General features: G+C 39.1%; 1 protein-coding gene across 2 annotated transcripts in view; it reads right to left on the bottom strand.

Moving 5' to 3' along the window:
* Positions 1 to 26,431, bottom strand: part of LOC117240015 — a 78,796-nt gene that overhangs the window by 27,191 nt on the left and 25,174 nt on the right. The window contains exon 2 of one of the 2 annotated variants that reach the window (XM_033505843.1): positions 7,920 to 8,003. The exons of the other annotated variant lie outside the window; for it this stretch is intronic. The gene's annotated coding sequence lies outside the window, so the exon portion shown is untranslated. The remainder of the gene's footprint in view (positions 1 to 7,919; positions 8,004 to 26,431) is intronic. 2 annotated transcript variants of the gene reach the window in all.

Below are 26,431 nucleotides of genomic sequence, written 5' to 3'. Positions count from 1 at the left end.
CCTCTCAAAGTCAGGACAACACCCCTTCTATTCATTATTTTTCTTTTCATCTATTTCAATATTTCTTGTCCCAATTGTCCGAACCGATAGACCGTAATACGCTCGCGATACTTCGACATAGGGTTCGATCAACTTCTCGTTTCTATCTCGACTCGAATCGTGCGACCTACCGTCTCTTTCGATTCGATGCTACTCTATTCTACTCTACTCTACTCTACTATAACGAGTAATTCGAGAGCTTCGCGTTCGCGACATTTTTACACGCGTCATAACATCGTAGCTGATACGTAAGTGTGAACGAGCTGCGGCCACGTTATTACACAGGTAATACACCTGTTACCATACGCGTTGCGTAAGCCTCTTCAGAGGCGAACCCTCGGCTCAAACTGGCCACAAGAATTCCGAGTACTTTCACTCGACTTGCTTGTCGGTGAAGAGGTGTCGCGCACCATACATACGCACAACTGCCGTCGTTCGACAGCGTACAGAGAAGGTGAAACATTTGTTGCATACTTTCCAGCCGACCGGTAAAATTCGAGCGAAATTAATTCCGAAAAATTGATGGTTCGTTGCACGATCAATGAGAGTCCAACTCGGAGCGTTATATCCATTATACGCCACGCTCATTCGCCAGCCCGTTCGTTAGGTAATTTAGAAATTAACGTTGTTTCCCTCGACCGTCCTACGCGTGCTATGGATTCGCTGGAATGTAAACGGAGTTTGCGCGACCGACTAATTTTCGATAAAAACGATAACTCATTTTGTACTGAAAAAACTAATTGGTTCTACTGGTTCTTTTCTTTTTTGGTACCAAGAAAAAGGAATCTTTTATTTTTTTTTTGATATATAATCACTTTATAATCTACTTTATTGCTCTATGATAGCCCTAGTCTATTAACAGAATTCTATTCTAGATTAAAGTTATGCCAAACAAATAATAAATCGTTTGTACATTAAATTGTACATTAAATGACTCATGCAGCCGAGTCAAACAAGAGTAAAATAACTGACACGGTTTCAGACTGAACCCCGAAGGAACGATAAAAAGGATAGATAGGATATTTATTGACATAAGCGGAGGAATATCTCGAAGCATAAATTGGTGGATAATACGATTTAAAAAAGGGAAGAAAATTTATACGTGACAGAATACAGAACTATATGAGCAATTTAAGTCCATCATATTTAGCTACAAATTATCAAATTCATCTGTATACACAATATATTAAATCACGATCAGCAAATTGCATGATCGATCGCAAACAGAAATCCGCAAAATAAATATAATTTATTTCAGGCGTTCACGATATTATTAACCATGCCACGATGATTACTAGTATCATATTTACGTATTTGTTACAACATCGTCTTCTATTTTATTTTATCATCCGTTAGTTATCGAAATGTATCGAATTAACGAAATAGTCATCCGATATTCTTAGAAAGTTCATTTTCACAAATAAATTCAGTAAGAATTTCCTTAACTGTAATAAAATCTCTAATTTAGCATCGAATGCTGCTCCTTTGAAACATATCGACCGAGGGAATTTCCTCGAAGACACCGTAAGTGGTAATTTACTTACAGCAACGATTTCCAATTAACTAGCTGCTTTCCGTCGCATTGCTATGCTCTCCAGTTACGCCTTTATTATTTCGAACAAAAAAAAACACGTTCAACTCCGCATTCTAGTACATTGGGGCCGCTTCGACTCTTTTACGTTTCCCCTATTGAACATGACATAACGTACTACGAAGTTTCTTCAGCTTTCCCCGACCCTCGTCAAAAGACTGCGCCATGTCTGTAATTTTCGATATTACACGCTACGGAGTTCGAGGCACAGATGTTCTCCACCGAACGTCCAACCACTATTTACATAATACGTTTTCTGTATTAAAACATTCGCCTGTCCAGTTGTGCCCGAACGAAAAATTTTTTATGACCGATGTTGCAAATTTGGTTTAAAAAGACCACTTTGGTTTAAGACGACTTAGATGATCTTTTACTTTTCGCTGACTCTTTAAAAATAACGCATGGGTACTGTATAAAATTGTTCGCCAAGTTTGCAACTCACTATTTTATATTTTTCTCTCTATCCCACAGCGATATCTTTCTGACACATCGTTTCATTGTACGATTCCAAGATAATTCCAAGTCCAAATTAATTGCAACCGGTAAAAAAATCTCATAGCGACAGAAAGTACACAAAACTGCATAAAATATTTGTGAATGAAGAAAGGGTTCCTTATCAATATGTCGTTTGCACGATTGAAGTTCTCCATTCATTAGGTTTCCCCGCTGACCTGTATTTCAATATGACACGAATTGTTTAACTACTTCCAAATTCTATACGTCTGGCTGCTGCACTGATTACGTAAAATTCTTTTCGAAAGGAAAATTAATGAAACATTTACTTCACATCATATAAGTGCAAATTCGATCGAAAGTTCGTGTGTAATACTATATAATAAATCTAACTCGGTCCGAAATGCAAGAAAGTTCCAGAGCTTCGTTAGATTTGATTTGCACATTTGTTGATCTTTGCCAATCTACTCTCTTAAGCCAACTACCCTCGAGCTTCTATCTCAGTCAGCAGAAAAAACTCGTATTAATCTCTCCTTGAAACTAAAAATCCGCCACGAATTTCATCATATTTACCAGCAGTAGGCAGTTCGACCGTGAATCGAATTCGTATTACGACACAACATGATTTTCCTTTCGCCTGGAATTACGCACAATCTGTGAAGCTACTACGAATTGAGAGAACTTGCACGCGACGAGATTGTCCAAGTATACGAAGTGGAAAAAAAAATATTCAACAGGGTTTTCAGCTGCAAAGCTACCTCTTCGAATTTATAGAAATTTGTTTTCTCTTTATTATGACGCTACGATACCGTTTAGGAGTAGAAATAGCTTGTCAGGAAATTATCTTGAGTTTCGAGAATCTGTGTTAATTTTCTTTTGATTTTTACGTACATTATCGCACGAAAGAATTCGAAAGGAAACACTTGTCGCAAATGCGCCATTTACTTGCAATAAAATACTTTCCCCTAAAAACTACGTCCATTGCCTTTTTTACAATCTCCACTCGTAGCTTAGAGAATCTTTCTTACACAGATCGAGGCAATAAAATCTTGAATCATACATGAAGGCACGTGCATTTACTTTCGCGTGTTAAAACCCTCGATTATACGTTTATAGCTTTAATCATCGGCTAATTATTTCAAATTTCGTAATGACTGAATTTGTAATCGGGATTGTTACGCGACGTTCATTTTGGCCTGTGTATTTCAGTCCATGTAATATCCAGAAGAAAAGGTGGTTTCAAATGTCGCTACATTTTCGAAGAAATTTCGAAAGAATATTTAAATTATAGATGGGTTAAGATAAATAAATTTCATTAAAAAGTTTGTAGCAAAATTCTTTGACAATGCGTGAGATGAAGTGTTTAAAGTTTAATAGAATGTTTTTTTATGATGTGTAATTAAATTTAGCATTGGATGTCCTTTTTTCTATTTAAATTGTACGAATCGATTCTATTGTCTTGAGAACGTAGGAACAGAAATTGCCAGTGATTTTGCAATACGATTTCTGCAATTACCAATGATTTCTTTTTATCGAATGTACGATGCTGCTGCAATGTTGCAATCTCTACATCATTCATCTAAGTTTTTTTTCGCAAACAGCCAATGCGATATTTCAACACAACCACTGGAACGATATAAGGCTGATATTCCTTACAATCAAACTGATAAATTAGAGAAATTAAAATGATTTCTTTCGGTAATACTTGAAACGAAGATTTTCTTTCAAAATTTGAAGGAAACGGAACAAAGTAATTTAAGATATTAATTAAAGCAATTAAGATAACTCTGGAAGATATCAAACAATTAAAGGACAAGCAGGAAAAACATTTGTTCCTGAGATGCACCGGATGTACACGCGATCCCTGCTTGATCGGGCACGAACTCGGTTTTTCAGAAACGCCACGAGTCTAGCGGGGCTAATTCAGTTTCGCTCGGCTCTAATCACGTTTGGCCGGTTAATCGCTCGAAAATCACAGTGCGCTCCGACGTGAGAGAAACGGGCCGACCTAACGCGGCCTGTAAACTTTAAACGCCAACTTAATTCCTAGAGAACCGGCTGTAATTAGACGGTTGAGTTGAATTTTTGCCCCGGGAACACGTAAAACGCCGCTCCAAAGCGATGAGGTCTCTTTGCTTTATGAAGAAGCTTCGTTAAAAGTTTAACTCAAGCTTAGCCTTTTGTTCGTTTCACTTTAACGCACTTTCACGGAATAATGCATCTTTCAAAGTAATTCGCAGGTTGCTGGTATTATTTTATGTTTGGGGTTGTTTGGTTAATTTCATGACTGTGCCTTTAATGTATTTAAGATTTTAAAAAAATAAGCGTGCGCGTTCAAATGTGGAATTCAAATTAGAAAATAGAAGGGAATAGAAATAGGAAAACATATTTATATGAGAAAAACGCAATATACGTGTCATTTTCAAATATTAAATTTCTCAGTCTTTGAAATCTCTCCTCCTCTTTCGTCTTGAATTCATAATTATAGGAGTTATCACCGTTAGTGATTCCGAAAATTATGTTACGTGGAATGTTGTCTGGAATTTTCTTTTATTGCCATCAAACATTTTAGTCATCGATGTAATTCCACGATCGACGAAACGGTGAATAAACATAAAACAACCCCACGCTACTGTACACGTCGAGAACCAATGCGTAAAATTTAAACGAACATTATCGTTACAAGTCTGGTTTCTTGTAACACACTGAAAACAGCAAGCCAATACCACTTGCATGGTAGAAAATTCTAAACTACTGATACAACCCGTTTTAATTCATTTCATAGAGACATAACTAAGAGGACTATTCAGATTGTTATGAAATGAAAAATTCCAATGGAATCTTATACCCAACTTGTACAATTATAATAACGAATACAGATCTTCTAAAAAATTTAAGTTATTTACAAATCACAAAAATATCAATCTTGAAAAATACGATATAATGCAGCTAACAACTATCGCTATGATAACTTGATCCTGTCACTGTCATTTCTTACAACAATATCACATATCATACATAATTACCATTCTGCTATTATTTCACTCTGTATATCGCTAAATGCAATTGAAATATACAATTAAATGAAATAAAAATTAAATTAAATATGATAAAAAAGATGTTACGCGATACTACTAAATCCTCTTACAAATTTTCACCTCAAAGGACTTCAGATGGAAAAGCACGTCGCTACATTTTTAACCGCTCTCGAAGTTCATTACTCCAAGAATCGACGATAACATTTTCCGGGAAGAATCTCTATGATGACCTCCTGAATCTCTAATCCCATTTCCAAAGGTTTCTATCTTCCCCTGCCCGCTCACCTGTTAGCGACACTACACACGCGATAGCATGAGAGAGTCTCTTTGAAGCCATGAAAGCCTCGGCTCTTTCCGCTCTCTCAAGTTCGATGGAGGAGCAGCACAGCCGTAAATAAATAATAGAATTTAGCCAATGAAAGCGGCTCAACGTCGTTGAAATAGGTCCGAGCACTGACCTCACGAGCTTCGATCCGTTGCAAGTCCACGCTTAATTGAACTTCCCTGTGTGCATATACGTACATCAGCACTAGTATCTACATATATAAATGTGTATGCATTCTCACCCACGTGCAATTTTGATCTATGCACGTGCCTGTATTCAACGCCGTGCGCATGTCTCTAACGCGAAAACATCGAGATACGATTCCGTTTCTCTCTCGCCACGAGGAAGAAGAAGCCGTTCCAAATTAAAATTAGGGTCGCGTCTTTCGATGTACGCAAGTATATAACGAGGTAACAATTTGTTGGTACTCGTCTCAGCGGTGTGCGAGGGTAGTTGCTTCCGGAAACATAAGCTCGATAGGGCTTTTTCATTCATCCATTTATCATAGCGCTCTTTTGCGTTTGATATAGTATGCACGACTCATGGAATATCTAAATAAGCCGAAAATTTAGACTGAATCACGAGATATCTTAAGTCTGTATAGGTTAATAGGTGCATAAGCTTCGCCCGAGAAATATCCGACTATTGTATTTAATATTAAAATAAAAGACTATATACACAGGGCAACAACCTCTTAAATCTTTTGAACGTATATCTCTTGAGATCTTTAATTTAGTTTTAATTAAGATTAAATGTGAAAAAAAATAATTTGTCGAGATATGTTAAAACACTTGCAGTTATTTGATAACTTCTAATTGGCGTACTCCTCGGTTTTCATAGATGCTTTCTCGCTGTAAACGATAGTTCTACAATGCTTAATAAGGCGCAAACAAAATGTTTCACACTATGTTACTGTAGACGCACGACACTCGTTCAGAAAGCATCGACACGAAAAAATCTTTCTAATTAATGTAAATAAAGTAATCTGCTCGAATATTTCAAGACTTCGACGCGTGTTCGACAACTTTTAATTAGTCTAGTTTTCTATGCGATTAGCGCTCTCGTATCATGGCGACGTAGGTAACCAAATTTACGTTGATTTCTCCAACGATGCTTTTTCTGAAAATAAATTACAAATATTTATATTTTTACGGACTTCATACTAACATCGATAAAGCGCCGAGAGTTGATAACTAATTTGGGAGTGATTAGGTTAATTTCTCTGCAGAGCCTACGAGTCACGATAATTAACGTTTTCGATCTAAATTCAGCATTATTCTGCAATAACGAACACGCCATTTCCATCCTAAATGTCGCATCACATCAATTAACTCGCTAATACGGACATCAGCAGACGTAGTGTCGTTGACACGAAAGTTAATCCGATTTGCGATCACAAATGTCTTTTGATTATTAACGAATTGAACCGTATAATCAGCGTAGGAATGGGATATTAAAACGGAACACGCCGAACACACCAAACCCGTCGGTGTTCCCAATATTAATTTATCAAATTGTATTCGGGAAGCGACATTTATTTTTACCGGCGGCACTTAAATCGGCTATATACGAAAGAGGAAATTTATAGATCCTTGAGATCGATAAATAATCAGGCTTTTACGTAATTGTGCGTAATTCAATGAACGCGAACGTCGAATCACGACTGCGGGAGTTCTTGTACATAAAAATTAACCGCTAGTTTATACGTTTGTCGGTTCACATCTTTCGCGTATGTGAACATAATTGCTCACTTACTAAATAAATTAGTGCTTTACGAAGGCATTCGACTACACGCTTGGAAACGAATATTTAAGGAATTTCCAGACCGCCTAATATATATATTGCGGTTCACGTCGCGTTTCTAGCCCTTTCTCAAACGATTCCGAATCCGAGTTTGAAGAACAAAACAATGATCGTACAAATCGATCTTCTGGTCGCATCGATTGAATGTCCTAACGAGCTAGGAAGAGTTTCTATGCGAGCGTGGCAAGTGGTGCTGATTGATTTACGATCGTTCCAATTGCGATCGTGGAAAAAGGAACGAAATCGATTTCTGTAAAACCGCAATGCAAACGGCCGTTATTGCCACCACTCGCGAAGGCGATTGGATGTGAGTATGTTAATAAAATGCGTCTTGAGAAGAAGAGTTGACGTCACATGGTGGATTGATTTTAATGGCTTCTTTGCTTCTTTGGATCTTCGATAACGATGTGCCGAGCGTCTCGTACAGTAATATTTGTTTAAACGGTCGTTAACAAATTGCCGTACGAACGAATCACGAAAACGATGTCTTGTGAAATATAATAGGTCTTCGTGGTAATCAACCTACAGTTTGTATAGAGTACTATTCCGAACAAACATTTCCGACGAACATTTCATGGTTTTAATGATTGAATGCATTCTCTATAATAAGAATTTGTAGTACTTTTCAAAATAATCCTGGTATTACTCTAAAAAATTATAAATCACTTACGATTTTACTGCTACTTTAAACAAAAACTGGCGGTCAAAGTTTTACAGCATTATTGATCGATATTCTCTACTGGTATGGTTGTATCTGAAACAAAATTTTAAAATGTTACAAATGTTACATTATGTAATATATATAAAATGTGTACACTTGTTACATTATGTAATATATATAAAATGTGTACAATTGTTACAAAATCAGATTAACTGTATAATTTTACACGTTGACTTTAACGATGAACGAAAAGCATTAAGAACGCGACGTTCGCGCGGTCGCAGGGGCGATCGAAAGGGTGACGAGAAAGAGGAAGAACGATGCGAACAGACCAAGGGGGGTTTGGCAGTGCGACAAGCGCAACGCTGGAAATAGCGACCGGGGGTAGGGAGTCCGGTTTATAGTTAGCTCCTCTTATAGTTAGCCGCTGACTAGCTCTCTGCAGAATGCGAAATCGGTCTTCAAAGCTTCCTCCCTTTCGCCTCTTTCTTCCATGCCCTTTCGTCGAACGCTTTTTTATCTGTCGCCAATTTGCAGACATATTCGTTTCTGTCCGATACTTTCTTCTTTCCTGCATCTTCCTCCTTCCTCTTTTTCCTCCCACTTAGGTCTTAATCGTTCACTCTTACCAAACTATTCTAACTCATCCATAGTTTGAACTTTCTCGGGTCCGTTTCTGTTTTAGCTGGGTTTATTTCTGCGCGACGGTTTATCGCATTAGGATCGTGAACGCTTCTCTTTGAAAGCGTCTCTTGGCCCAGACTCAGGAGCACGCTGAGCGACGGAATCTTTGTGAAAAAAAGAAAAAGCACTGCAGTTTGGTCGGATCGGGAATGAATTCCGGCGACATATTACGAGTGTTAGGGGATCTAGGTCCTAGAGACATAGTCACGATCGCGACTGGATGTCTTGGTACACCACTCGTGCAAAAATAATATAACGACACGGGTTTGTTTCTATACTCTATATCAGATTAAATTCTATTATATTAGATTCTATAATAGAATACTCGCGTGAAGATTTAAGACGAATAGTGCCTTTAGAGAAATGCTGGTCGAAGATCCAAGTGATACGATATATTTACATAGAGTGACAATTGCTAATTATGCAAGGTGTGAAAGATATTCCATTTTGTTTGCATTATTAATAAATACTTATAGAAGTCTGCTTAATTATTTTCGGTTGTTACGTGATTATCATTTTCACTTTAAAAGGTACAGTACAGATATTTTAATACAGGTCTCTGAAAAAAAATGCGAGAAAAAATTGTAAATAGGCTTTGATAAGTAAGTAGATTGATATATTACTTTCTCTATGAATTCACATTTTGAAACGAAAACTAAACTCATAGATGAATAACAATCTTGGAAAATATCTAGCAGAGCGATGTCAATTGCGCAAATTTGATAATTTATGACGAAATGGTAGCCAGTTATCAAATACATGTACCTACTTATACTTGAAAATCTAGCTTCTGTTAGGTATAAGAATGAATGACGATTCATCCAATTTAATGTGAGAAAGCCAGGGATCGAGGATAAAGCAATTTATCGTAATATTCTACGAACGCGAACGTGTATCAAGCTATACTTATCCGATAAATTCATCAACGAATACCGAATAAAAATCCTAATATCCCATATTAAAGTGAGAATTACACTAAAAAGCATAATCACGAAGTGAAAATTACACTGAAAAGCATAATCACGATACCAAATACCAGATATTAAAATATATATTTACCTGCCTATACGTTGCCTACGAATCGATCATTTATTATATTTATAAACTCTGACACTATTAAATCTAACTACAATTCATGAATTTTAGCTTCAGTTGATAAACGCGCACTGATAACGCGGTATCATGGTTAGTAACGTAACTATGTACTTTAAATGTACCACACTTAGCACCAAGATCAGCAAAACGCGCATTACGAAGTTGATAGAAACCCGAGATCGAAAGCAAACACTTAAATTCAAAACAGAGGAGGAATATCATAAGAAAGCTTTACAGAAAATCTGCAAGACAGTATGATTTAGCAAATTTCGATCGTTCGCCTTTGTGAGAAAGGTTTCGTGATATAAAAAGCATGCAAGAACAAAAGAAAAAATTGAAGGAGACGGAAGAAGCGTAGCGTGGAAACGAATACATCGGTATTAAAACGCGACTCTAGGCCTTGCTGCTTTAATTTGCCACTAAGGGAAAAACGATTTCAGCAATCTGCACAACCCGTGTAACTTTTTATAATTTACGTCCCAGTGAAACATCTTGTTGGTTACGTTCGCACGTCGGATTTGATTAAACGAGCCTTCGATTCTTCATTCCAGTTGGCTGATCAAAAATGATAGTCATCGTCCAATGAAAGCTGTTTTCCTGTGCATGGTTTCCGCCGGATTCGCGTCGACAGTGCTTGCAGTGATAAGTAAGCAGTCGCACGCGCGTGCGTATACTTTACACGAGTCAATAATTAAACGATAACTTCAGTACATGCCTTTGATAACAATTGTCCAGTGCAGGAAAGACATTACATAATTTTTACTACAATTTTAAATTTATCGCCCGAATGGGAGATACGTGGTTCATTAATTACATATAAACACGCACCAATTCACAAGGGGTTTTCAAGGTATATAAATTATATCCTTTCTAAATAGCGCAGTTTCAGCAACTGGAGCACAACAATTTTTTGTCGACATTTTATGAATGAACCAAGTAACTTTCAACTTATTATCAACGCACATTTTAATATTACTAGAAGAAACGAGGTGCATTCATACATCATAATCGTTACGCGGAATGAATGAACTATAATGTGGCACGATTTAATAAATGTATAATGGAGATTCTCATTATTCAAACTGTAAGAACAGGGAAGCGTGAGTGGGTAAATAAGAAATTTCACAGATAGGATGACGCTGATATTTAAAAGTAACATTAAATATTTAAGAAACAATAGCATTTATCTTCAGAAGACTTATTATTAAGGCTTATTAACCCGATATTTTATTTCAAGAGAGATCGAAACCACAGCCGAAACTAGACCGTGATTCTCTACCTGAGCTATTCAAGCTCATCCAGACTCATTCTCAATAACGCCTTGATTCTCTCTGGTTGATACCCTGTACGATGCTTTCACTCGGCTCCAAAGCCCCGATAACAATCCTAACGTCGCTCGACAGGATCCATAATGCAACCAAATACGTATACGGGCGATGAAGCGTTATACTCGCCGCGGGCCGTTATCGTTAAACCAACTGATCCTCGTCCTCTAATTACGCAGCCCCTCCGACCAGACTTTTACGAGATGAATCGGTATCCGATACGATATACGAGCAACGTCTGCGACGAAAAATAATTAACTCGAAAAAATTCGATCCTCCCCTCGCCTATGTCCACTGTGTGACCCTTTGTTTTCACGTTAATTCCATAAATCCCAGTGCAAAGACACGAAATACGTGGCTCAACGGTCCGAAACGTACGCGCTGCTCGTGGCTAACATCAAATTATAAATAGACTGAACTATCCCATTTATCAGCGTCAATAGAGCCGTAAATTTCGCGGCTAACTGTTCTCACTTTACCATCTGGACAGGACCGAGGGAAGTATCCGCTGGCGCGACATAGCGAGTTAGTGCGAGTGAGCACCAGCAAGGATACGCTGCAATCATCCGCGATTTCAGGGTCTTCGCTGACTGCGCTGCGTCAACTCTCTTAGATTCACGCCGGATAGTTAAGTCGTGTTAAATGACCAACGCAACTATCTAGATCCAAAGTACCTATTTCTGGTAAAGGTCAAGAGAAAAAATGGTCGACGACGCGATTCCAATGGCGATTCTCGCGCGGTTCGGGACGAAAAACGAATTCCTATTACACACGGATAATGTATGTTGTATTATATTTCAGGTGTTATTTATTGGGCTAACGTCATCGGTGCCAGACCGTTGTCGAGCTTCTCCGTGTCCTCGCGACATCGTGCGTATTAATATTCAATTTGCATAGGTTTCTCACCGATGTGCCGCCAGATAGACCATAGTGATTGCTCGCACGCTCTTACGTGATTATTTACGGCGGATGTTAGGCCGCATTTTAATTTTAGTTGCCAACAGGTGTCGAATTTTCTCGATAAATGTGCGAATCCTCCTATCTTAAATTACACGCATAGTTTAATCACGAATCTAATTAAATATACATCGATTTTAAGAAATTCGCTATACTATGAAACGGGAACAATAAATCCAGGCACCAACCAAACCATAAACGAATCCAATAAAAATATGTCTGCTTCGCTAAATACGCCCGATGTCGACACAACGGAAACTTTTTTCTATTATTAAGAAAGTAGCAGAAGCACATGGTTCGCCATTAAGCAAACCGATCTCGTCCCGCTCACGGGTTACATAACCGTGAGACAAAAGAGAGCTGGCCGAGTCAGAAAATTACAAGTTGGCCACTTTCCATAAAGATGAACGCGTTGGGATTGGAGCAACGTGACAGAGAAGATAAATTTGACCGGTTTTTCGACAGCGCAGCGTTACGCTTTAACATTAGTCCATCACTTTTCGCGGGTTCTATAATCACTTGAACGTATCCATTCACGTGACCAAATAAGTATTTCCCGCAATTCCCGGCTATCCCTCGAGATTTCGCTGCGTCCACCTATTATCAGCATATTTCAGAAGCTCCTTCTTAAGGACCTTGGAGGCCCGTGCCCGGTAATAACGCGAAACCGGCTGTATCCGACAGTTTGGTCGCTCGCTCGCTCGCTCGCACCTACACCTATCTTCCTCGACTCACACCAGGCTAAATGAATGCAGTCGCTTACAGCTACTGGATACGAAGATTACCCCAAAGGTAATCCTGATCGTACGCAGCTCTCGAAAGGATCCCTCCTCCGGCTAGATTTCTCCTCGAGCAGTTGCTTCTTTTTTCCCGATACCTCCTGCGCTGACGCGCGCAGTGGTATAGGCTCCATTTTCACGGCATCGAAATCGTGTCGAACCCATCCACGAGCTGCAGATTGCACGCCTCCAAAGATATATTTTCGATCGGCCATTTGGATATCGATCGATGAAAAACTGGTTCTGTCGATTTCATTCATTTTGGTAAATGTATATTATTAAACCGATCGTTTGGAAATGAATTTTTCTCTAAAACTCTTAGATTCTAATGTAATATCCATCTTCCAATTATAGTACAATACAAGGAAACACTATAAATTTTCTCAATTCTTAAACAAACTATATATTTACCATCATTTTACTTGATCTATCATTCGCAGGAACGAATATCTTCGAATCGTAAGCCGTGTCGTCATTCGACCGCAAAAACCTTCCAACACTCGAGAATCCAGGAGATCAATGACTGACACTATCTTTTACAACACCAAACAACTAGATCCGTGTCCCTTGAACGATCTCGAGTTCGCCCAAAGAAATATATCTGGATCGACTAAAAGTTAATTCCACACCAGTGTGCGTGTCACTCTGTCCCTCTCGGTTTTCACGATCGCGGCTGGCTCTTCGTCGTTGGTTCAGCCTCCAGTGGAGGCCGTTCTATTCGCAGAGGAGAGCAGAGGAAGCAACCGATTAAGTTTTTGTTCCCTCGAGTCGAGAATTAGAGGTTGAGAGAAGCTAGCTCTCTCTTGTTGTAAAGAATCGGGGGACGTTGAGAAGAACGCGCCAAAGGAAGAGAGGTCTAGAAGAAGAAGAAGAGTAGAGGAAAAGAGCGGGACCATCCATCGAATGGACCAATTCGTGCACCTGTTCGACTCTCTCGACCTGCTCGATTCCATAAAACATTAACTAGCGTGGTCGTCACGGAACCCAGACAAGGGTCCAACCTCGACCGACTCTCTGGCCTTTGTTCTTCTTTTCCTGCCGGCTAGCTGGACTCGTTCTTCCTCCTTTCCCCATCCTTCGATCGATTGTACGCCGTTCATTATGGGAGAGGGTGGGGAGAGAGAAAGAGAGGCGGAATTACGTTAATCGCTACGAATTAAGTTAATCGGACGAGAAACCCACGATGAATGGCGAAAATCGCGGAACTCTTTGCCACGTCTTCATCAATGAACGCGACTTTCAGAAGATCAAAGGATCGACTAATACGACTAACTCCTTAATCGCGTAGAGTCTCGTTGTTTTAGAGTCGTCATAAATTACGAAAGAATTTGAAAAATCATCGAGCCTGTTCCGTAAGAGTTTCGTTGAACGTCGGTGAACGGAATAACGTTCATTGAAATTTAGTTAGAAAGAACAAGAGAGCATGAATTTGTTTTGAAATATTTGCGATGCAGCTATTTCTTGCTTGAAATGAAAAAGAAGTTATCTGTTATAATAGGAAGGTTTTCGACAAAACGTCGAAAAGCTACGCATCAGTGAAATTATTCGATACGTACCGTACATCATTCCATGTTTTCCCCAACTACGTACACGAGGAACGTCTCACTTTCATGAAATATGATTCTCCATGCGCCGGAGCTTAACTTACCTACATAGAATTACATTCAAATATTTGCTCGTGCCGCCAGTAATTAATCAAGGTAGAAGAAGAAGGAGGAGGAGGGTTCAGGACAGTAATCGATTTACCTTTTTAAATTGTTTTGACGTATACATACAGTTAACTACGAGGCCACGAAGCTGTATTTCCACTGAATGAACATTTCTATGCGGCCTTTTATCAGGCATTAGACATATTACGTGTTTCGATAAATCATTCCTTTCCGCTTGAAACGCACCCCGATAGGACAGTCTCTTCTTATGTGTGTGGGACTGCCGTACATGTCAGCATAATACCAAAGTCGCGGTGTATCTTTTCTATCTTCTCGCTGCCACGCACTACGATGTCGTAGGAAAGATAGCGGTTTTGTCGTTATTATTACACGGATGTTGCTTTGCTTATTTCTCGGAATCATATACGCTTCCACTTTATCGGTACTAGAAATCCAAACAAGATACGTTTGGTAACTTAGAAACGAAGTTGATAGAATAGTTCTTTCATAAAGTTTGATAAAAGCAGAAATACAGGAAAGAAGAAAAGAGATTTTCCGCGATAAATTCTTCAAATTCTTCGGAGGTATTTACATCACCGATGACTTTATAGCGTCGATATGCGCGATAGCCGATATACACGAAACAGATCGATATACAACTTGTACAAAATGAGACACTGTCAGAAATAATGGATGGAATTCCTATCTTACGTTCAGTGGCAGACAATTCCTACAGCAACCTAGTACGAAGTAAAAGCAAGTGTCGAACCGGTTTGTATCGATGATTAATAGTAGTTCATAACAGGTGATCTGTTTCTGTATTTTTTATCTTTTTAATTTGCATGAAAATCCATGCACTAGGGTTGCGATAGAGTTAACGCATATAAGTATAGGTCGCACAACACCCTACAACTACAGTGCTATAAACAAAATTTACTAAAATCGCCACCTTCGATCGTATTGTAATACAATGAGCATATAAATATAAGATTTAATAACCGTAACTGGAGTATCACGATCAAATCCATTAACATTAACGCTTTGAATTATAACAAATTTCGATTAATTTGATTCCAATGACGCCATTAACGCTAAAAGCAAGACCGTTACGCTCGCGTAACGCGAACAAAGAATTTCTCTGCAACGCTTTCGAAGACTCAGTGATTGTTTGTTCCTCGGCTGAAAGCAACTCGACGTCAGGAAAATCAGGCAGCAGCAACACTCGCGTGTATACGATGCCTTAATTACACGCGGGGTCGACGCATTTAATTGCGATACTTTCGTGACCCAGTGTCAGACGTAGTACGAACTTCATCTAACCGTTTCTATCTGAAGAACGACGCGCCGTGATGCCGTAACATGGGTTGAAACGTTAATGCGTTCCGACCATGCGATAAATCACCAAGTGTATCTACAACAAGCTCGAACGGTGAGCGGACCGCGACCGAGGAAGACGAGGAGAGCCGAGGAAGAGGCATTCTAGCCGCGTGTAATTCCGTAGAGAACGTGAAACGACGCGACGCGGCGCGGCACGGCGGAAGATCGAAAGTCAAGGGACCATGACGAGCTCGACCAGCGGAGGAAAGCATCGACTTTCATCGGCTCAGGAAGCCATCCATTCACGGATCATGAACGGTTCTCGCCCTTGCTTGCTTCATTTTCCAAGATCAAGGCTGTAACCAGATTTTGCGTTTTAACACTTTGAGACCTAACTAGAAAAGGAAAGGCATTAACGCGGAATGTTCTGTGTCGAGGTTTCTCGCAATGGTACAAGTTGAAATATCGAAGCTTCGTATTTCAGAAACGTAACTTTGAAATTTATGAAAAATCCAAGATGTCCATATCATCGGTTTAGCTGTCAGACGTAAGGTGATTTTAAGAATTTGTAAAGAAGATGGATGAGATAGCGATAAATGCGAAGCGACAATGAGATATAACAGATTATTTTCTGTTATTTTCTGTATACTCGAGATTTAGAACAACGATAATGATAGAAGCGCTGAGTCAAGTTAAACGACGACAGAAATGAGGGTGGTTGACGAACGATAATCAAGCGCGATAAAGATGTGCAAGCTCGATATATCTAAATGCTGAACGCTATTCCGTGTAAAAATTGTGGGGAAATTGGCGATAAATGGATGAATCGTTCCAAAAGAAGTTTCCAAGGTTTTATATTCAGCCAGAATTTAAATTTCTAGACGACAATTTATGCGTAAATATCTTGCGTGTATTATAACAAATACACAATATATTTTATTATATAAGAGAATGGCACACTCGATAAAGTAAAAGGTGCATATCGATCATTGATCACGAGTAACATCGTTTGCTTAAGCTAAGAATATACAATGGAAATAAATGCCTACGCAAGTGCGTATGATGCCAGACACCTCACATTTTACATACGATTAAAAGTGATATCATCAAGAAAAGGTATAACATGTTGCTTGAATCTTCTTTTTCCAAAACCTTATAGATTCTACGAACTGATTATTACGACAGAAAGGGAGAGAGAAGAACGTCCCTTGCAAGGGACCATATCCTTCAACGGACGTGTAATTATGTTAACTTTTTGTTTTAATATTTTTTTTATTTTTCCTGTAATATATCATCATCTATCGTATCGGCATTATGCAACAAAAAATTCGATTTATATCTGGTTATAGACGAAATTAATTCCACAAAAAACTGGCATCGGATATCCTGTTATTAGAAGTTTAATAGAATACTGTTATAATGTTTCATTAGTAATATTTCTTTAATTATCACAGTGAATAGCTAGTCGAATACAGGATTCTTAGAACAAAAATATCCGTTGACAAGACTGAATGGTTTAATCGGTTTTAGCAATTACTCGGCAAGATAGACGCGAGCTGGAGTCCCTTTCTAATACACGGTTAAATCTCTTCGAAAGAACTCAACGTAATTTTACCTCCTCGATAGCTGAAGGACCAGGATTAATCCTTGCAGATCGCAAAGCACCGGATCGAGCTTGAGGGACGAAAAATTGACGTAGAAACGACGACGGACCTTTAGGCTCGTCAAATCGTCTGAGCTTGGCCTATCCTGGGACCATAAATGTACATGCGTATGTGCATCATGGAAGATTGGAAAATTATAATGTCTTAGCTAGCAGGAAGAGCCAAAGCATCGGGGGATAGGCACCGGATACTTAAGACGGTAACAACGTAATCCGGCGAGAATAAAAACGTCGACTTCCTCCGGGTATCAAGTCGTCTTTCTACATTTTATCACTTTGCTCAATGGGAGAATGTAACGCGTTACATTCGTTTTGCTCCGATCGCTCAGAAGCTGGAGTTTTGATCTCCCCATTAACTGGAATTGGAGTTTCTCGAAAGATAAACGAAGGTTCAGTCTTTTACATTTTCCAACGACCATGACATAAGCGGTCGTAGCGTACATTGTCTTTGAGGTTTTACGAGTTCTTTCCTTCGGCAAAGGGAATTTTAACGGGAGATTTTTAGTGCCAGGATTAGGACTTTACAAATCATTATACTTCCCGCATGTATCTTGTACCCATCGTCTTCGCTGTCTCCTATTTAACTACGTCATAAATTATAGAAAATGAATGAAAATATATGTATATGTATGGTATATTATAAACATTGTTAAATATGATCGATATATGTGATAAAATACGGTATTTTGAGATAACGGTGAAGAGACATTACGACTAGAAAGAAGTTCTTGGAATTCAAAGTATAGAAACGATATCGTGTAAATTCTAGAAAATACCTACCATTTTTCACGAATGGATATTTAATGGATATATATAACATTAATTTTATATCGTAAACGAGTCGAGTACTGCTTTGGATTATCAAACGATTATTCACTCATATGCGAGCAATCTGAAAGACTAGACAGAACGATGCCAAGGACATTTTTACACGTAGCGCGAGCGCTCGCGTATTATTCAATCTGAGCAAATCTTTAGTTGTTTCGCTAAAAAAGTGATTTACATTAAAATTGGAACATATTTGCATGCAATTACAGACGGCGAGAGATCGAAGACCGTACACCTGCCTGTACTATTCAACCACGAACACTGTTATCTATCCCGGACAGTTGGAAAAAATATATCACTGACATACCGGTGAGTCAATCGCCTATCTCGCGTAAAACGCATTCCGTCTCGCTGCTACACCTTGCATTGCGTTATCTCTGATTCATGCTACTTAGAGGGCTGCGATTCGATAGAAATTAAAATAGTTTTCTTCGTTTTGTCCATTATCTGTGAACGACATAAATTTTCAAACGCATTCCCGATATCGCTTTTTGCGATTCTTTCCGAATTCGAAGACCCATTCGAGCTAGATCAATTAAGGATTAATTACGTCGTTAGCACGAATAAATCGGCTGTGCGAACAATCGATAGACAGCCTGTCGTATTCGTAGATAAATTACCTAATGCAGCTTACAATCTCTGTTCATACACGGTAACTATTCATCACCATTCGAGAATATTTATTAAAGTAAGGAGAGCCACGATGTAGTTACGCGATATCTGATGTACCCAATGGCTACTCGACTAGTTTCCTTAATCCAACTAAGTGGATAGTCCCAGGAAAGTGATTTTATATGAAAGGCAAAACGGAAATGAGAATAGCTGTAGGGGGAAACGCGGCAATCGGAATACGATAAAACGAGAAATTATTAAAAGTACGTTTGGAATCGAACCAATCATAGACTTACTTGAAAACTTAAGCGATATGAAGTATCAGAAAAAGTCGCATAATTTAATATCCGTAATAATTACGAAGGATAAAAATACAGGCCTGTTAAGTCATTTTTAGCGAAGCATAGTTCTAAACACGAGTCGGAATAAAATAGCACGATGTTTTATGATTACTTCCTAAAGGGATTTACGTAATTTTACTCTTGAGAACCTGTTCAAATGCGAACCGATGCGATACATGAGTGATAGGTAGACGATATTGGCGCGATAACGGTAAAAACTATTATCTAAGAATACAAATAAGAAAAATTGAACAAGCGCTTCTTTCCTGTTGTCGATTTCAACGCAGAATGAAATCGTAAACGGTGGAGTCGCATCCGTTAAATTATAAATCGTGAAACGTGAGATCGTCGATCGTTCGTCGAATGTTCAACTACTACACCTGTTGACCAAGATAACCTGTGGGGTCGTATGGCACGTGCCGACATTTTTCACTTTTTTAACCATGGACGCACGCATCTGATTTACCTGCCGTCAGATAAGACAGTCCAGTTTTCCCTGCTAGCTGCTGGCAGCGGTTCGGCCGCAAGCCAGCGCGCGCCACGCGTGTCCAATAGAATTCAAATGCGCCGCTAGAGACATTCCTCCGAAGGATCGTGATCCAGACGGCTGAACCTGTGTGCGTGCAGAAGCTTCGACGTGTGGTAGGAACGCGAATTTCACGAGACGTGGCAGACTACCGTCCTCAGAGCGCAAAGCTTCTTGTAATGAAAATTCGCCGAGTTCTAATAGATCGTCGAGTTATTCTCACTCTCTTCGCGAGGTATGCTTTGCGATTTCTCAAAGTTTGATTAAAGTTTCTCAAAGTCGAGGAATATATAATATTTTCCAAAAGATTGTTATCATATTCCTGAAGCAAGCTTTTAAAGTACCGGATAACTTGCAATATCGTGATAATTTTCTTAGTGGGTGATATTTGTGACGGTAGATGCCGTAAGTCTATTCGAGATTATAGTTCTGGAGACGTATTTTGCGAAGAACTGTTTGATTATGCATGAAGAAATACGAAAGAACTTTTCGCTGTCCAAAAATAATTTCACGCAAGATAAAGTGCAGCTCACAAATACGTTGCGTGACATGAAAAATCCAGTTTCGAGACGCAAATAACAGTACTACCGGCTGAAATAGTACGTACGTGTCTCGAAAAACCATTTGGAAGCCGAAAGTCCGTGCCAGCTAAAGAAATACAGTCTCAAAGTTTAGAGGAGAGCCACGTCGCGTCGTTGTCGTTCGCGTAAAGCTCTCATGGAAAAAAGAACGGGGATCGCTCGGGGTACCAATTTTAACGTGCCTCGGATACGAACTTTGGTTGAAAATGGAGTAATTGAAAACTATTAATGTCATGCGTGAAGCCACATGATTTGGGATAGAAAACGACGCAATACCGTATGTTGAAGTATTTCATAAATTTCCGTGTAGTCTTGATCTTCGAAGAATAATGATCGTAATCAACCTTCAACGAGATATGCTTTGAGACTTTAGACCATGTAACTCCCGATTTAATACTATAAAATTCATCTTCCTTTTTTATTTTAATCCATATCCAAACCTTATCGAGGATTAATCTGCCTTTTCCTACAAGGAAGATAATACGCGATATTATCGTAAAACTTGGACAAACTTGTGCAAAGATACACGCTAATATCTTCCATCGAATCAACGCTCGAAAGATCTTCTCTTGCAACAACAAACTCGAAACAGCCAAAGTCGCATATTGTAACGAAGCGAAAGACAGGATTCTCCTCTGGCTATACGCGTAGCTTGTTGCAAGGATCAAGCAGCAGAAATCGCCAATAAACAAGCAGAAATTGTCAGAAAATCCCTCTCCCGTATCGCGTGGAACTCGAACGCTGGTGACGAGACTTCAAACTCTATCCTCGATCCGCCCGCATGTTCAATACAGCGCAACTTCAGCGTCGAATAAACATCATAAACGTCGTTCGTCTCGGACACGCTGCTGAATAAATTCAGACGGTATTCGACGGGACGAAGAATCAGCGAAGACGGGTTCATGGAAACGCGAGAACGCGCGCAAAACCAAATGGAACTTACTAAAGATAGGAGAGAAGAGATTGGAAGAGGAAGACGCCCACGTGGTGCGATAGTAACGCAGCATCGACTAGTGAGAGGGATTTTCATTCAACGTCATCTGTATCTTCTCCTTCGTCGTATTCGCGATGGATCCATGACATTCGCAATCCGTACGAGCAAACCGCAACTTTGATTATAGTGCGCGATTTTACAGCGCGTAGAGTGGATTCCAAATGTTTTCAAGTACATATTTGCAGTATTGAAAAATTCTACTTAAAGTATGCTGTTTTATTTCCAAATCGGTGATTTGTGTTGTAAATAATATGACTTACCCTCATGTTCCTCAAAAGGTATCTGGTCTACTTAACTCGACTGTGTTAAATTGTCGTTAATATCATCATGATTAATTATTCAGAAATGTCAAAACGAGGAAAAGACATCTTTGCAATCTACAAAATTCACGTTGTACTAAGTGAAAACATGAGAAAATTACACATTATCTATGGTAAAATCACGAAGCTAACTAAAATATAATCTGCCATAAATTACTGCGGAAACTGTTTTATCAAACGTATTTGTATACATGCGTAAGATTAGCAGCCGATAAAAAATAATTACAAGTGAGAAATGATGGTCAAATAATTTTTACAGGTTTTAAGTATCATACGCAGTCTATATAGTTTTACAACAACATTTACTTGTCTAGATGAAGCTGTAATCCAAAGGATTTATTACCGAAGTGTGTACTAAAAATACGTTCGACTTGGAATAAATTGTATACTTCGTAAACTACGAGGAAGAACGCAACTTCTATCTTCCTCGTACGATTATAATCCACATACTGTCTTTTGCGAACGAATGAAAAGACAAATGAAGAATAATCATAAAGCCATCGGACGCTTTATAAAAATATCGATTGGTCATTACAAGAATTCAACCTCGCGTAAAACTACGAACACGCAGAAAAATCCATTCGAGCATCAAACCGTGTGAAACGGCGAATCATTTTAAGTGCGCTCACACGTGACAGAACGAAATTCCTCTAAAACGCAAAGACAGGTCCTTTTCGAAACTAGACGCTCAGACTTCCTAGTAAACAGGACAAAGAAGGGAAAAAAGTGATAGAATGATTGTTCGTCCTGTGAAGCGCGGTTCTTTTAAGATCAACAAGAACTAAGTGAAATTCGTTCGGATGCGTGGCAAATGCACAGGAAAGAGGAACGTTGCGTTCCATTATGGCGAGGCTGGCAATAAAAGTCCATCTACGCATCTGTCTTTCCTAGTTTTTCTCAGTAGACAGTCTCGTACCATCCAAATGGATGACGCAGCACCTTTCGCATGGCACTGAAACTGTCTCTCTCTCTCTCTCTCTCGCTCGCTCTCTCTCTCTCTCGCTCGCTCTCTCTCTCTCTCTCTCTCTATCTATCTATCTCTATCTCTGTCTCTTCCTCTCTTTCTATCTTCCTCCCTGTAGCAAAAATATTCCGCGAAGTTGGAATAAAATGGTACGTACGTTCGACGCGTAACACGAATATTGCCGTGAAATCAGCCATGTCACATAGAGCAACGCGCATTCTGTTCGATAATAAAAATCTTGATTTTGTTCACTTTTCTATAAACAATTGTAAAACGTATGCGTCGTTCGTGCAAAAACGTGATGCGGCGTTTTCGAAATAACCAAGAAAAAGGGTCGCAGTTGACTTGTCCAAGGTTCGTGTTTTTGTTACTTTATTTTTAGGAGGTTGGATTTGCTTTACGATTGTGACGCGATGAATCGACTATTCAAACTTTTAAGCGTTAATCATATGCGACGATTTGTGGACTATCGCGTGATAGGGCGTGTAATCTGGTATTTATGTATTAATTTTAGAACCTGTAATATCGAGATTACGTAAGATTGGCAGAACTACAAAAACCTGAAAATATACCACTTGCAGATCAAGGAAATCCAGGATCGATCGCTAGACTACCGCATAATTCCCGGAATGATAAACTGGCTAACCATCCTACGGCTATCATCCAGAGTGGAAATCACTCGGGCGATTTTTCGATCGAGGACGCTCATCCAAGCGATCCAGGAACGTGTATTTTAAAATCACTTGAATTTTAATCGAACCGCGTGCGGTTGTCATCAATTAACGTGCATTAAAGCTACGACGAGCAAGAGTGTTCATCCGGAGGGAAGGAGTTCATTCCACTTTGGCGGGATCGTGAGAGACAGAGAGGGTAACGGAGACTAGATGCGTGCATCCAGCTTAGCGAGGGAAAGATGGCAGCTCTCATAGGTTTCAGAAGCCCTCGGGGTCCGGAGGCCGCCACAGCCTGAAGGCTTAGAATTCGCATCGTGAGGCACATCACGTCTCCGTGGGGTCTTCGTTTCTCTTCCTCCTCCCCGCTGCTTCTTTCTTCAGCTTCTTTAGCTTCTCCACCTTTCCTCCGCTTCTCATCTCCTTTTTTCCACCGGTCATACTATCGCGTTAGGTCACGCAGACAAAACGTGCACCAAGGGTCGGGACACGACGCGCTACCGTGCACGCCACGCTTTAGAATGAATTTCGTTTGCATCCTTCCAATTGCATTCCTTTCGAGCCCTGAGCCGTTTCCTGCCCGCGTGTCCTCCAAGCAGCCTTGCCGCTTACTTTTCCTTTTTCCCCCTTTCTCTTCCCTTTCCCTTTGTTCAACGATCGAGCAGCAGATACCGCATTGATGAGAAGGCCAGTCCTACCCGCTGGTTTATCATTCAATTTATCAATCATATCGCTAGTTTGTATTATTGGATTCGCCGTTTCAGCAGTAACCTGAACGAGTTTAAAAACCATCGTTGTTCGTTATACGCACTATATATATATACATGATAAAAATATATATATTTTTTTTATATATATTTCCTAATTTAAAAACAAAAATACTTACTTTTTGCAATCCTCGAGTAAGGTCTAATCATCCACTAATATCGAATAACCGTTTCTATTAATTTACAGTTTTCGGTTCAACGATGTTTCCACGTTCCAATTCGATAATCTTCGACCGAAAGCTCGTCCAAGAGGATATCACGTGAAAATCGTGGTAGTCGAAGCACGAAGGGCCGCGCGACGTGCGTATACAATCTATTAGAATGCATTTCTTTCGTTTCGTATTTCGCGGCCGTTCACAATGTTCGACTGCATTCCGAAGGGTGTGCCACTTCCTGCACGTGTGTCCTCCAGGCAGCCTTGCCCTCCCCCACAACATTTCATGTTCATAGAAACGGTTGATGAATCATGTTCGTTTATCTATCGTCGTTTAGACATTTTTATCCAACAGAAAGTGCAATAGAATAATTCTACTACAACGAGAAGAACGTTGGTACTTAAGAATGATCGGTTCATCTTTAATTTATACTATCGATTTTATTTTATTACTATTAATTCTATTGTATCAAATTTGATGTCGTGACCAAGAAGAATAAGAAAACTTTGTCTATTTTTAACTGATATAGCAATGAAAATAATGATATATTAAGAACTATAAAATTATTTCTAGAAATGTAGGCAAATATTCTACAGGTATAGCATTAAGTACAAATTCAGTGAACAGTAGTTACTAGGGCATTAACTATGAATTGCGAGTAAAAGAATAAACAGAAAGAACGTATAATTAATCATTAGTTATTATTACAACGCATGGTTACATAAGTAATTAATTCACTTTAAGCGAAATTTACCGCTGCACACATTACGAAAATTATTTTCTCTTTATACGATCGAATTCTTACGAGCTTAAAATATCATTGTTTAATGACGAAATAAACATACGCTGCGATTGTAATAGACACAAAAACGTTCTCGATAACTACAGTTCCTATGTAACTTCTCGATAACTCCAGTTATTTCCATAAGTAACATGTAACTACATGATAGCCATTCATTTCCTTGGATAATTTTAATAACTCATTTTAATACATTTCGTGGCAAGAACTAATTCAACGCTATATCATGTTGATATTATCTGCATTTACCAAACAATTTTACTCATCTAAGATGCGCGTCATTCTTAATCCTTTGCGATTAAGGCCTTTTTCGCTGAGACCTACCAACAATTGGAGAAGATTTACCACATATTTGGTGTATATTTAAATGATTTTACATACAAATTAACACATAAAACTACTACATTTTAATATTTTACGTATGTTTACATTTCAAATGCTATATTCATCACTGCTTTCCTTCTCTCTATCAAGTACTCTATGCATAAATGTAATTTCGTCGTTTAAAAGCGAAAGATCAAACTCATCTTCACTTGAGCTAATTTCATTACTACATCCCAAGCTTATAGGGTTCAACAAATTTGAAAATAATATTCCGATTGCTACGACTGCTAAGCTCAAACTGACGCCGAAGACGCAGCCCGATTCATGATCACGAACTAACTTGACATAAGAAAATCTTATAGCCATTTGAAATGTATTATTCTACATTTCGTAAGATTATACGTAAGAAGCATAGAAACCCATTCATGAAGCTATATTAGCATCGACGCTTCGAGTTCCAAAGAAATACAAACTTAAATAAACATCGTCGCCGTTCGAGTCACTGTATCAAACCAAGTGATGGCCGAGAATCACCTCTCGAGTGCAAAAGGTTCATATTCAATCATTCGCAGTGAAAAAAAAATTCAATCTGCAGCTGTTTTAAAAGCTATAAGATTTCTTCAACATTAACAAGCGAATTCCATATTCCGTTCCTATTAACACTCCGAATCGTCGATTTTCTCTTTACTTTAATGTTCATAAATTACATAACGATACACGAAATGGCGCAAAAATATCTGACGGTATTAGCTGAATTCGCAGAAATGAAAATTTGTCGTTTGTCAAAAATTTCAGTCGTTGGCACACTTACCCTTCGACGAAACACCAAAAAAGCAGTCTAATGACCAGAACGATGGCCACCGTGAAAAAAGTTTCCGTTATTACGAAAATAACGAGCATGGAGAGCCGGCAAGGGTCATTTTCGGGCAACCAGGAATACGATAACTCAATGAAGAACCAACGTAGCGAGCGTCCCCGTGATCAATCGACGATCATGTTACGGAACACAAAGTCTAGGTCCACCAGAAATCCGCTCGGGTTTCTTAACTGGATTCATCCAGGGATTCGGGACATTCGAGTAACGAGAACGCTGAAGAAAAACGAAGACACAAGATACGGACAAAAAGTTTAACCAGTGGTCCAGTGACACCCTCAGACTTGGTTGTTGGT

The sequence above is a fragment of the Bombus vosnesenskii genome, unplaced genomic scaffold (assembly GCF_011952255.1).
Source record: "Bombus vosnesenskii isolate JDL3184/JDL3185 unplaced genomic scaffold, Bvos_JDL3184-5_v1.1 scf7180000014535, whole genome shotgun sequence".
NCBI classification, from domain to species: domain Eukaryota; kingdom Metazoa; phylum Arthropoda; class Insecta; order Hymenoptera; family Apidae; genus Bombus; species Bombus vosnesenskii.
The sequence above is the reverse complement of the archived record's forward strand: the minus strand, read 5'-3'. Positions and strand labels throughout refer to the sequence as shown.